We start from the raw sequence: 13,366 nt of genomic DNA on the forward strand, positions 1-13,366 counted from the left end.
AGGTCGCTTCCCGGGGATAACTCTTGTTTGTCCGAAATGGGCCCTGAAAGGTGCATACCCACTCTTTATGACAATAGAGCATAATACGCTAAATAGGCTGTACATGACGCCGAACCTAATTAAAATCCCAGGCCGAAACTAGATCAGCTCGACAGGCAGCCGACAAAAGTTCAGCGTGCACTAGGTCGCTTCCGGGGGATACCTCTTGTTTGTCTAATTAGGCCAAATAGGTTAAATAGGATGTATGTGTCTACGTATGTACTAAACTTGCTAAAGAGGCTCAATAGGCTGTTAAATAGACTCAATATGCTTCATAGGATGAATGGGTCTACGTATGTACTAAACTTGCTAAATAGGCTAAATACGTTATTAAATAGGATAAATAGGATGTATGTGTCTACGTATGTAGTAAACTTGCTAAATAGGTTGTTAAATAAGCTAAACAGGATGTACGTGTCTACGTACTAGTATGTACGAAACTTGCTAAGTAGGCTGTTAAATAGGCTGAATATGCTAAACAGGATGCTTGGGTCTACTTATGTACTTAACTTGCTAAATAGGCTGTTAAATAGGCTAAATAATGATGTATCTGTCTACGTATGTACTAAACTTGCTAAATATGATAAATAGGTTGTAAAATAGGCTTAAAAGGATGCACGTGTCAACGAATGTACTAAAGTTGCTAAATTTGCTGTTAAATAGGCTATATATGCTTGATAGGATGAATGTGCCTACGTATGTACTTAACTTGCTAAATAAGCTTAACAGGCTGTTAAATTCGCTAAATAGGCTAAATAGGATGTTTGTGTCTTCGTATGTACTAAACTTGCTAAATAGGCTAAATAGGCTGTTAAATAGCCTAATTAGGCTAAACAGGATGTACGTGTCTACGTATGTACTAAACTTGCTAAATAGGCTGTTAAATAGGCTAAATATGATGTATGTGCATACGTTTGTACTAAAGTTGATAAATAGGCTTAATATGCTAAATAGGATGTATATGTCTACGTATGTAATAAACATGCTAAATATGCTAAATAGGCTGTAAAATAGGCTAAATAGGTTAAATAGGATGCATGTGAATACGTATGTACTACACTTGCTAAGTATGCTAAATAGGCTATTTAATAGCCTAAATAGGCTAAATAGGATGTATGTGTCTACATATGTACTAAAATTGCTAAATAGGCTTAATAGGCTGTTTAATGGGCTAAATAAGATGTATGTTGAAACCTATGCACTAAACTTTTTAAATAGGCTGTTAAATAGACTAAATAGGATGTATGTGTCTTAATATGTACTAAACTTGCTAAATAAGCTGTTAAATAGGTTCAATATGCTAAATAGGATAAATGTGTACGTATGTACTAAACTTGCTAAATATGCTTAATAGGCTGTTTAATACGCTAAATAGGATGTATGTGTGTACGTATGAACTAAACTTGCTAAATAGGCTAAATAGGTTGTTAAATAGGATTTTTGTGTCTACGTTTGTTCTTAACTTGCTTAATAGGCTAAATAGCCTGTTAAGTAGGCTAAATAGGATGTATGTGTCTACGTATGTACTAAACTTGCTAAATAGGCTAAATAGGCTGTTACACAGCCCAAATAGGGTAAAAAGGATGTATGTGTCTACGTATATACTAAACTTGCTAAAAAGGCTAAATAGGCTGTTAAATAGGTTAAATAGGCTAAATAGGATGAATGTTTTAACCTTTGTACTAAACTTGCTAAATAGGCTGTTTAATATGCTAAATAGGCTAACTAGGATGTATGTTTTAACCTATGTACTAAACTTGCTTAATAGGCTAAATAGGCTGTTAAATATGCTAAATAGGATTATGTTTTAACCTATGTACTAAACTTGCTAAATTGGCTGTTAAATATGTTAAATAGTCTTAATAGGATGTTTGTGTCTATGTATGTACTTAACTTGCTAAATAGGCTAAATAGGCTGTTAAATATGTTAAATATGCTAAATAGGATGTATGTGTCTACGTATGTACTTAACTTTCTAAATATGCTAAATAGGTTGAAAAGGCTGTTTAATAGGCTAAATAGGATGAATGTTTCAACATATATACTTAACTTTCTTAATATGCTAAATAGGCTGAAAGGCTGTTCAATAGGCTAAATAGGATGTATGTTTCAACCTATGTACTAAACTTTTTAAATAGGTTAAATAGGCTAAAAGGCTATTAAAAAGGCTAAATAGGCTAAATACGATGTATGTTTCAACCTATGTACTAAATAGGCTAAATAGGCTAACTTCACACACGTGTAAGAGGAAGGATATTTTCGTAGACTTTCATTCACACGCTGGTATTACGGATACTTCGATAACAGAGAACAATAAGAGCCACGCGCGAGGTAAATTCCTCATTATTTTAAAAGTTATGTCATATATATTAATTTTTTTTAGAAAAGGCACATGGTCGAGTTGATGAATTGTGTATTCTTTTGTATTGGGAAGAAAAAAATCACGGTAAAATGGTATATTTTTGCCCCAAAAATAGAAAACTGGGTCGGAAAACATATTGTTCTGGATGAACAGTAAACATTTCAACAAAATAAAACTACTTAGAAATATTGTAAGAAATGGTGTGCTATTCCAGAATGTAGAGTAATCACTATGCTTCAAATACTGAAATTTTGATATTATTCAATGAAATACATGTTTAAACAAAGATAGAGCATGTTTAAATAGGTGGTATTCATGAAGTTGCGGATACTTTGATTCCCGATATAGGACACCTCGGATAACAGAGACTTCCAAGAAATTGTGCACTCTGATAACCGAATTTTATCTTCTACCTGAAATGCATTTATGTATATAATGGCTATTCTTACCAAACATGTTGAAGTACGGATAAATTTGCATAGTCAAGCGCGACACATTGGGAATCTGCATAGCGTACACATGTGAAATATAACCAATAGCGTTGTTCGTTTTCAAAAATCACATAACGATTTATTTATACAATGATATTATAATTGCAATTTTTAAATAAAATTCTAATACTTAGTTCTAAAGTTATATATTTCAAGTGACGACCGGAATAATTGTATACATTATGAGCTTGTTTTTTAGTTGTTACTTGATTTTCAGAGAAATGAAAATACAACGGATCATGTGGAGTCCTTCCATATTGGCTTGTTTCCATAGGAGGATTTTGTGGCTGTCCGCTGTTTGGGTACTCTGACAGATGTGGAGAACAACGATGTCGTGATCACTTAGTTCAGGAAGAGGTATCATGTTTTTCAACGAGAGGTTCAAGCATGTTGTTGTTTTTTGTCGAGAATGTTATAATTTGCTCAGAGCTTGTGCCAAAGATGGTGTCGATCAGTAGCTGGTTAACGCCGTTGGCGTTTATGCAAATTAGGCGTATTTTTCCCAACAGTTCATACACCGATGAAATGCAAAAAAATGCTATTCAATTCTTATAATTACAGCACAAAATGATCTAAAAGCTGAAATTCTATCGTTGTAAGCGTCGTTAAAGTCCTTTTTAATCTAGCGTAAGAATCTATTTTATGTTTCGGTTTCATCTCCGTCCAATGGGTATATCGTTGAAGTTCGCGTAAAATTATAACGTCTTTTCGCTATTGACCAATAAAAAAACAACGCCATTTAGTTTCGCGCAAAACATAATCTCATATTGGCAACTTGTTTATGACCAGAAAGTAGCGACATGAATATTTATGTTTAAATATGCTAACGAAGTGGGTTCATCGGAAAATGAAAAACCGGTCACGTGAACAAATTATCCATTCAGAATGCAGCATTCATATGAAAGTGACAGAAGTTGTAATTATAAATATATGATGGACGTTGTACGCGAGGTTTGAGTCAACTTCATTATTTACATGGTACAGATTTGAACTCAATTCCTATTACAGTATCTGTCTTTTTTTCTGTTTATTTGAAGACACTTTATCCAGGAAGCTGAGGTCAATGTCCGTAAATACCCGTTTTGTCAATGCACTCTTTAAAAAATGCTGGAGGTAATATTGACCCAAAATGAATTAATTTCTTTTACACAAGGTCACACACTTTCACTACATGTTATTCAATTAGTATTTTACGGCAAACCGAATTATCAAAGAAAAGAATGCAGTAGACGCAAAAGAAAAACATAATTCGATAGGTTAATTGCAGGTTAATGGTTGATTTATAACAAAATAAGGTTAATGGTTTATTTGTTTTCATTTCAATTGTATTTCCATCTAAACCAATATTATGTGGTTAAATAGTTTTCTAACACTTCTTGTTTCAATTCGATACGCGATTGCGTAATATACCTTCACTTTAATGTTCACACCTCAGGAGGCCATGCACGCCTTCTCCCCTGGCCTTTGGACAGACAACTGTCAAAACATATGGGCGCGGTCACTCGTTCCCCTGGATTACATGAATAGGGCACAAAGCAGTGTGACATCGCACCGAAGGGTAGGACGCGGGATGGCTTATTCTTACGTTATAAACTACGTGTAACTGGCAATATTTGTTTAGCCACATGAATTATAAAGTGTGGATGACAAACAGGTAGTCGACCAAATTTAGAACGTTGATAAAAATGTTGCTACACTTTGAAAAAATGATAAATTAAAATTCATCATAAAACGCTTCGCTTTTCTGTGTGTCTAATATCGTTTGTCTAAATATTTGAAGCATAATAATTGGATTATTTAGCCATTTTTTGTTATTACCTGATGCGTTATATAAAGGATAATTAATTATTTTTTGCTATTTACTCGTCGAAAAAGTAGTGTTGCAATGTTTTAAACTGTACCGGTGAATACTTCGAACTGTTGACCGGTTAATAGAATAGTTTCAACTGTTGCCCGCTCAGGTAATTGATCAATTTATTGAGGAAATAAAACAGTTATTTCATGGATGCTTTCGGCCTCGGGCAACAGTTCCAAAGGCAGCCCTGATACCTTGGGACAACAGTTTTGACTGTTCACCGCGCATCCATAAAATAACTGTATATCACATATCGTAACTATAAATAGTAACAAAGTGACGTCGCGACAGGGCCGTTATTCATATCTAGCGGGCCAATATAAATAATATCAGCCCGCTGAGCCGGGTCGATTTTTCATATCAGAAAAGAATGGAATCGCGCGACTTTTACTGAACATAATGGCGTCCACATTCAGCTTTGCCAACGATGATCAAAAAAATTGAGCTTCAACTCAACGAGAGAATCGAACATGATTATAATGACACGTAGCACACAATGTGGATAATACAAATATCGATCGAAACTGAAACTCATCTGAACATTAAATTGATGCCTCTAATTGTGTTTAAAAAACATTCGTCAAACATTGTGAAACAGCAAACTTTATAGAAAAAGACACACATACCTCGATGACAACTTAAATCCGGTTCTTATAATAATATAATAACAAAGATATAAACGATAACACACGGCAGAGCTGGGCCTGACGTCTAAAATCGGCCCTAGCCGTATAATGGCCCTCGGGCCAAAGGCCCTTGGATCGTTATGTCGGCAGCGGGCCGATTATAGACGTCCGGCCCAGCTCTGCCGTGTGTTATTGTCTAAATATTTTTTTATCGCATTCATTTTTACGAACCCTTGCTAGTTTGAATTGATACCAACACTAGAACTATTTGTGTACAATTAATATTACACTCTGTAAAAGTGACACACGTACAAGATCTGTGTGCAGTGAAAAAATATCCACGCATGCGCGCGTCTGTTTCCAGGCATATTCCAGCGCTACAACGGTGGCTCGGTGTTCCAGGGCTCCAGCAATCCGGAAGGGTTTCTCTATCACGTGCTGTGCGTGATGTACAGTGAGGCGGACTTTATAGTGGGCGTTAACCCCGATACGTGCGAAGTGCGCTTCTCTGAGGTGACCAACCTGCGGCACGTCCATTCGTTGCAGCTGATTAATCCAGTCTCGTGAAGATAACATTCAGCAACAGTGCAGAACGACCTGAACACCTTGTATATTTATAGAACGACCTGAACACCTTGTATATTTATAGAACGATCTGAACACCTTGCATATTTCTATGAACGACTGACAATTGTTTAACAATGATTATTATACGTCAATACGTTTGGTAGGGTAAGTCGTTGTTTTGTAATTTTCTTGCATTTAACGCTGTTATTATTTCTGGAAAACACAAAGGTGTTTCTTTTTTTGTCACTCAATTATTTTGCTCTATTGGTCATTGTCGGCTCCGGTACTACTTAAATGTACCCCGGGTATTCTTAAGTATACTGAAAATAATTATACTAACACGTACCCGACCAATTAGACTTCACCCGAGTTTAATTCCCGCCCAAAGTCCGATGTCGTAAAATGCGCTTCGGAATACTAAACAAAATTCTCTTTGAACAAAACCTGCCTCAACATGCTTTTGAGTAGGAGTTTCGATAATATAGAGGACATTTTACAGAATATTGACATAAATATGAACATAATTAATTTGAATAAAAAAGCCGACAACGACCAATTTAGCGTAAGAATTCCCGAGTACGTTTCAGTATATTTTCCGTACCTGGGGTACATATAAGTATCATTGGTTTCGGGAAAATCTCTAAAAAAATTCGGCGGGTCTCAAAGAAGGAAAACAATCTGAAAGAGTACATGGGGTACATTTAAGTAGTACCCGAGCCGACAATGACCAATCGAGCACAATTATGCTTTACCAAAAACATGAAGGCTTAAACTATCGGTAGATCTACGGCGATATTAAATATGTATTTAAATTATACAACATCTGTGCATGAATGACCCAATATTATCCGATAGCTCCACCCGTCCTCACGTTTCATTCGACAACGTCATGTCATTCGTAAGCGAGCTCAATTCTGATTGGCCAGTTACCATTTGCACTTCATTAGCAATAAGGTCAAGCAATGTCTAATTGGGTACAGACCGCCCTGCAGACCGGGTTTCGTTAACTGTTCGAATTGCGAACACTTTCATTGAAACAAAGCGACGTATATTTTGACTTACTTCAAATACCTAATGAAAGAGCCCAAATAATGTAAATTTTGCCAGCAAAGCACATTTCTGAATCTAAAATGTGTGTATATGTAAGTTACAATGTCATAAACTGTATACTTAACTAATAATTTATGAAAAGCACATTACTATTATGCAGTATGCCTTTCCCCCTTTAATATGGATTTTAATGCTAATTTGTTAATTATATATGATAAAATGTTTTGTGAGTAAAATTATTTAAAATATGTTGCTTTAATTGAACTTTTACAAAATTAAACGAAGAGATGTAGAAATAAAGCATTTCGTATCAATACAAAATAATAGCAATATGTTAGCATTAAGGTCAATACATTTTAGTCCTGAAAAGAAAAGTATACAACATGTAAAAGATGTTTTTTTTATTACTATAAACACATCATTCAGAATATAACAATCATTACCAATAAACAAAACCTATAAACTAACCTACACATACTTTCACATCTTTACGCAAAATATACGCAAATGTGTCACCAGTAAACATGTACATAATATGTGTATAAATGTTTCCATGCTCAACAATATATCACATACAACAATTATACCTTAAACATACCATTTCAAACCAAATGATAGGAGTGTTTATTGATGATCAATGGCCGATACCTAAAAAACACGATATATAATTTGAGTAAGAACACAGACTGTACCAACGATGGCTGCAGATGTACTAACATAGTACGCTTGGATGTTATATCCCCTAAGCACCCCCACCCATTGGTTTATTGTAAAATAAAGCCGGTAACATATTTCCTTAATATATGTTATTTTAGTTGCACTGCAAACTGGGTTTGGTTCTTCTTAGAATAAGGGCTTTTACAATTATTAGTTGAAAAAATGCAGGAAATAATCTTCTTTCAATGATGTCTTTTTGAGCATATCTTAATTTAATTGTATTACTTCTTAAACTTTCACCAGGGTGTTGTTTTGAAAAGTTGCCTTTAAAATAACCTGACATGGTCTTCTTAAACTGGAAAATTTAAGTCACATCCTCTGTCAGCAAGAGTGAAAAATGCCCGATCATATCATATAATTCTACGAGTATAATTCTATATGAGCCAATCTTAATTTGCCGCCCCCAGGGAGTTGCGTTTGATTCTGCCGTTTAAAATATTCTGGAAATGCAGACGTTTTATAAGCATTTGAAATTATCTTCAAAACTAAGAAACATTGTTGTGACAATGGATTTTTTTTATAAATAAAACGGCCATTACATCAGCTAGTGAGCCACGCAAATTCATTACAACACATTCACCTGTATAGAGATTGGTCGGTGTGGAGTCGTTTTTTTTCAATGGTTAAATGTTTGTATGTATGAATGAATGAATGATTGGCATTATGACTATTACGATGTCACTACACTTTACCACCACTCCATGCCAAGGTACATCTGATCCGTCCCTATGTCACTCAGTACCTTACAGTCTTTAACATATCGTATATAGACACGATTCCCAAAATAACATTCAATATCACAAAACGCACATATGTGCTGTGATCATACACACAAATTAAGAAAATGAGTTATTACTCATCAATTTTACATTCTAGTATTTATCAATTTTGTGCTTCAATCATTCTAAATTAATAACAAATACCTCGAACTTCTCTATTTACAGAGTATGAAAAGTAAACATACATACAGAACTCAACATATATTGTAAAATATATATGATACAAATATGTATTTAAATGATATTTTTGCATTTGGTCAATTTACATAACAGCACAAAAAAGCGTTTTAAGTATTTAAAACAAAACGTCTATTTGGAATATTGATCTTATGCAATGTATGTCTGCTACATATATGGAAATTATCATTATCTTGTTATATTATTTTTGTTTTCCTTGTTATTAGGAATAATGTTTCTGGGTAGAACCAGTCCTTGGTTCAATGATGACATGCTATGGTGAAAATATTGAATATTGTGGGCTTGTTCATTTAATATAACAGTCCACAAGTGAGTGCACAAAAAGAATACATTATTACATTCTAAAACAACTGTTTGTTATATATCACACGTGATATATTACTTTCAATCAACTGCTATAACAAAACCAACAATTTTAAAAACTAATTATAACAAAGAAGAAAACATTAGAGGGTGAAAAGCTATACTAATAAACTGAATATTGAACTGTGTTAATTAATTTCTAACTTTGATGATGATTCATCATACTCATCAGTACTTGGCAATTACCTAAAATGTAGTCATAAACGTTACTACTAATGTTTGCTACTTGTTACAAAATAGTTATTAATGCCATCTTGTAAGTTTTGGAAACATAACACATACTCAAAGCTCATTCTTGTTGTACAATAATGGCACTCATCTTTGTTGTATGTGACACACATCTATCTAACAGCAAACCGTACACTAATTTTGAGATATATTACTTGGAAGAAAATAAAATAAAATTGTGAACGTTTCCGACATCAATATTAATGTCGCAGTATATAAAACACTAGTTTATTAATACGCATTAATAAACATAAATGAATACTTATTAATAATATGTTTACATTAACAGGCAAAAATAATAACGCACCATGTACTAAACAATCCCATAAGTAAAAATATGAAAAAAATAATTTAGTGAAAGTTCATATGGTGCTTTGGAAAATATCTCCACTTTGCAACCATAAACTTTTGATGATATAATACTGACCAACACTTTCTTTTGTGTACGTTTAAGGGCGATTTTCATCCAATTTAACAATTTCAAAAATTGCTAGTTTTTTTACCCAATCTTGGAAAACGGACCCATCTTATCCAGTGTCCTCAGCATATAATAATTGTGTAAGCAGGGACGGACATAACACGTTATTCTGATGTGAACAACACTGAATAAACTGACACTTTTGTTTGCAAACTGTCATTTTGTTCAACTTGTTATTTTGCCTTTTATAGAATTGCATGATATATTTTTTCCATTTTTTTTAATTTTGGGAACAATACTAAATTGATGTAATGAACGACATTTTAGTTGTAGCAATTTTCGCAAGTATAGAATTAAAAGATTATCTACCTTCACACCAACAAATCTAGTTTTTATCTGGGAAAGTACATGGGTTTGTACAGTAGTTGAGTAATGTTTCAAATAACAAATGTTTGTTCCATATTCAAAAGTATGTGACGGTTCAGCCTGCGGTGCCTTATTACTTGTGTTTAATGTATAGTAAAAACAATTAAGTAACATTTTGAACATTAACAAATCTAAACAGTTAAAATCTTTCCATTATCTAACAGCTGAATTTATCAAATGTTTACGTTGAAAATATACATTTGCTTCCATGGCACAAACACAGTTCATGTGTCATTTTCATAGTAGAGACCATTCTTCAAGATGATATGAACTTCAGTACATACTGCAGTACTATATTTATTGAGTGTTCAATAAATCATAATAATGGAAACAAAATAAGCAAATTATATATAACAGTTCAACTTACATCACATTTCTGGTCATAGCCTTAATGGACATCATAGCTTAAATGATGTATCACAAAATGCTGACACCTCTTTAGTAGTAACAACGTAAATATTAACAACACTGTCTTTACAGATACCAAACTTTGAATATGTGTACACAAATTAATTAGCTTTTTTACATGGTACACATATTCTCAGTAAAGCTCAACTTAAAATTGTGCAACGTATCCATATGAATACTCAATTGTTGGAATTCATTAATTGTTCCATCACCTGACCATACATTTAAGATCGCTTACAAGTCGTCCATGCTTAGCACAAGAATTACAATTCCCATCCTTTGTTGGATTGCCAAAATTATCACACTCTGTCATTTTAAAATTCGCACACTTAGTATTAATCTTTCTGCTATTTTCCACCCTTGCCAATACACTCTGGTATTCGTCCGGGTATCCTTCAGTTGTCTGTGCCTGTACAGGTGGCCTGGTTGCCTGGTGACCAGCATGAACAGATGTCATCGGTAGAGCAGCTCCACATGTCCTCTGTATTTTATGGAGCTCCTGAAGTTTTTCTTGCGTGAAATCCGGAGGATATCGTGCCTTTGCTTCCAGATAATGTTGCGAGCACCGGTTTCTTGCTTAGGATCGCCATAACGTTCACATCCTTTCTGGACACACCTTTGTGCACGGTTTAATGATTCTGTGAAAGGGCGGCCCTTTAGTACTTTCTTTTTGGAGTCTGCATTAGAACTTCAGTCATGTGCCAAACTTCCCGTTGATGAAGTAAGAATCTTGAATATAATAACATGTATTTTAAGGTCAGGATCAACCAACAACTTCTCAATACTTGCCTCTGTGCCCTTAACAGGGATTTCTATTAAATAAAATACGAAAGTCTTCACGTTTACATACCCTTTAAAGATATGCTCACCAGATGTGTTCTAACCGTTGCTAGAAACATTCGGTGTGTTCGTCATTTTGTATAAGCAGCTTTCAATCCCTATTAACGCACTCAAATATAAATACAATCAGTTTCAATATAGGTTATTCTGTGTGTATTTCGAAGTTAATGAGGCCCTTCCGGACCTGAGGCTGCACTATGTAAGGACCTAGAGTGTTCCCCAGACATACTATCTAACTAAATTACTAGACACACGTAATTTAAACGTATTATGGTAACTAAGACTATTTATACCTTCCATAACTGAGCCTGGTGGACAGTGGCGGTTCCAAAATGCAAGTAATGAATAACTTCCAATTTAAAGGGCCGTTATATGGACCGCGGGCCGATCAAAGGCGTTCGACCCAGCTCTGCAGTATGTTGTTGTAATATAATAATGATGTCAAGTACATGCACATGTCTAATGAGTGTTTTATTTATAGAATTAATAAAATTCATATTAAATATGCATCAAGATATTATTTTACAAGATCGTGAGATTCTGGATTATATTTACGACATTACTTACATTATGCATGCCAACGAGACCAATGTTTAAATCATATATAAACATCCCATTCTGTTTTCGTGCATAGGGACGTTACGTATGTCAGTTCCCAACATAAAAGCACAGTACGTATCGTGCATGAAGTTTCCGGTCCGGAAAAGGATGCCGTCTGTTCGCCAGTATATGTGGTTTCTATAGCAACAAAAGCACCTCACCGTTAATCCCAATCCAGTGTAAAAGAATTCCTCTTGTGCCAATCATAGTCCACTAACATTTGCGTGCTGGGGAAACGTTGAGCATGAAAATAGTCTATGACGTTCATAGCGCATATCCCGCGCACACTGATCTCTTGGTAAAACCATATTCAAATAGAGTCGCAAGAATTAGACGCTCAACTATTCAATGGCATAGTAATTACACGTCCTTTTATTTTTAATTATTTCTTCTGCTATTCGCTAATATTCCTTTGTATAATAATACTTAATCAGAAATTAATATTTTATTTACAGCATATGTAACAACTGTTTAACGTATATTACCGGTAACAATATATACAATGACTTGTATTAAAAACCAATGCTGACACGATCCGCTTTCTAAAGGGAGATTCCCGATATAGTCTTTGTATCACGATTGTACTGGGGTTCTTATTGAAAAACAAACGTAACTACTCGACCCATCTCATCAGTTGCATTTCGAAATAACATAACCCTCCGTCATAATCTTCGTAAGCAAGAGTTTACCACTCAGCAGGTAATAACAACCCTATTTTATTATAGTTGCTGCAAAGTACTTCAAGTACGCGAAATATCGTGCACTATGACTTTAATTTACAATTCATGGTCATAGCAACCCTAATTTATTATAGTTGCTGCAGAGTACTTCAATTTGACATTGTCAACAAACACACACACTTACTGTTGGATTGTTAACATGGTATGTTTATTTCTTCTTCTTGGTAAAATATCGTATTTATTGTGATTGAATGTCGTCATAATGACGACAATATACATTTACTGCTATTATAAATAACTTTAGAATAATGACAACAATAAAGTGCAGAAAAAGCAGGCTGTCGCCAAGTTTCACTTCAAACATGTAGAACAAGATGGAAAGAACTCGGTCCACATAACCACACCAGCTAAAGATTTATGTTTAACTTTAGTCTGTCAATTTTTTTTGGCAAAGCTTAACACTAGTGGCAAAATGTCAGAATGAGACAAGGAAGATTCAGCAAAACAATACTCTGATCATTTGGAACTTGCTAGGAAACAGAGGTTTCTGTATAAAACACAAGTTATTGATACTATTTTTAGATACTTTCTATAAAGCCACTTGTGCATCTCACAATATTGTTATAGGTGTGAGATAGAACAATAAATTGGACTATACATTTGTGTATTTTGTTGCAATGATCATTATTATACTTGTTATATTAACTATAATGATTTTT

Source organism: Dreissena polymorpha, chromosome 12 (assembly GCF_020536995.1).
Source record: "Dreissena polymorpha isolate Duluth1 chromosome 12, UMN_Dpol_1.0, whole genome shotgun sequence".
Taxonomy (NCBI): Eukaryota; Metazoa; Mollusca; class Bivalvia; order Myida; family Dreissenidae; genus Dreissena; species Dreissena polymorpha.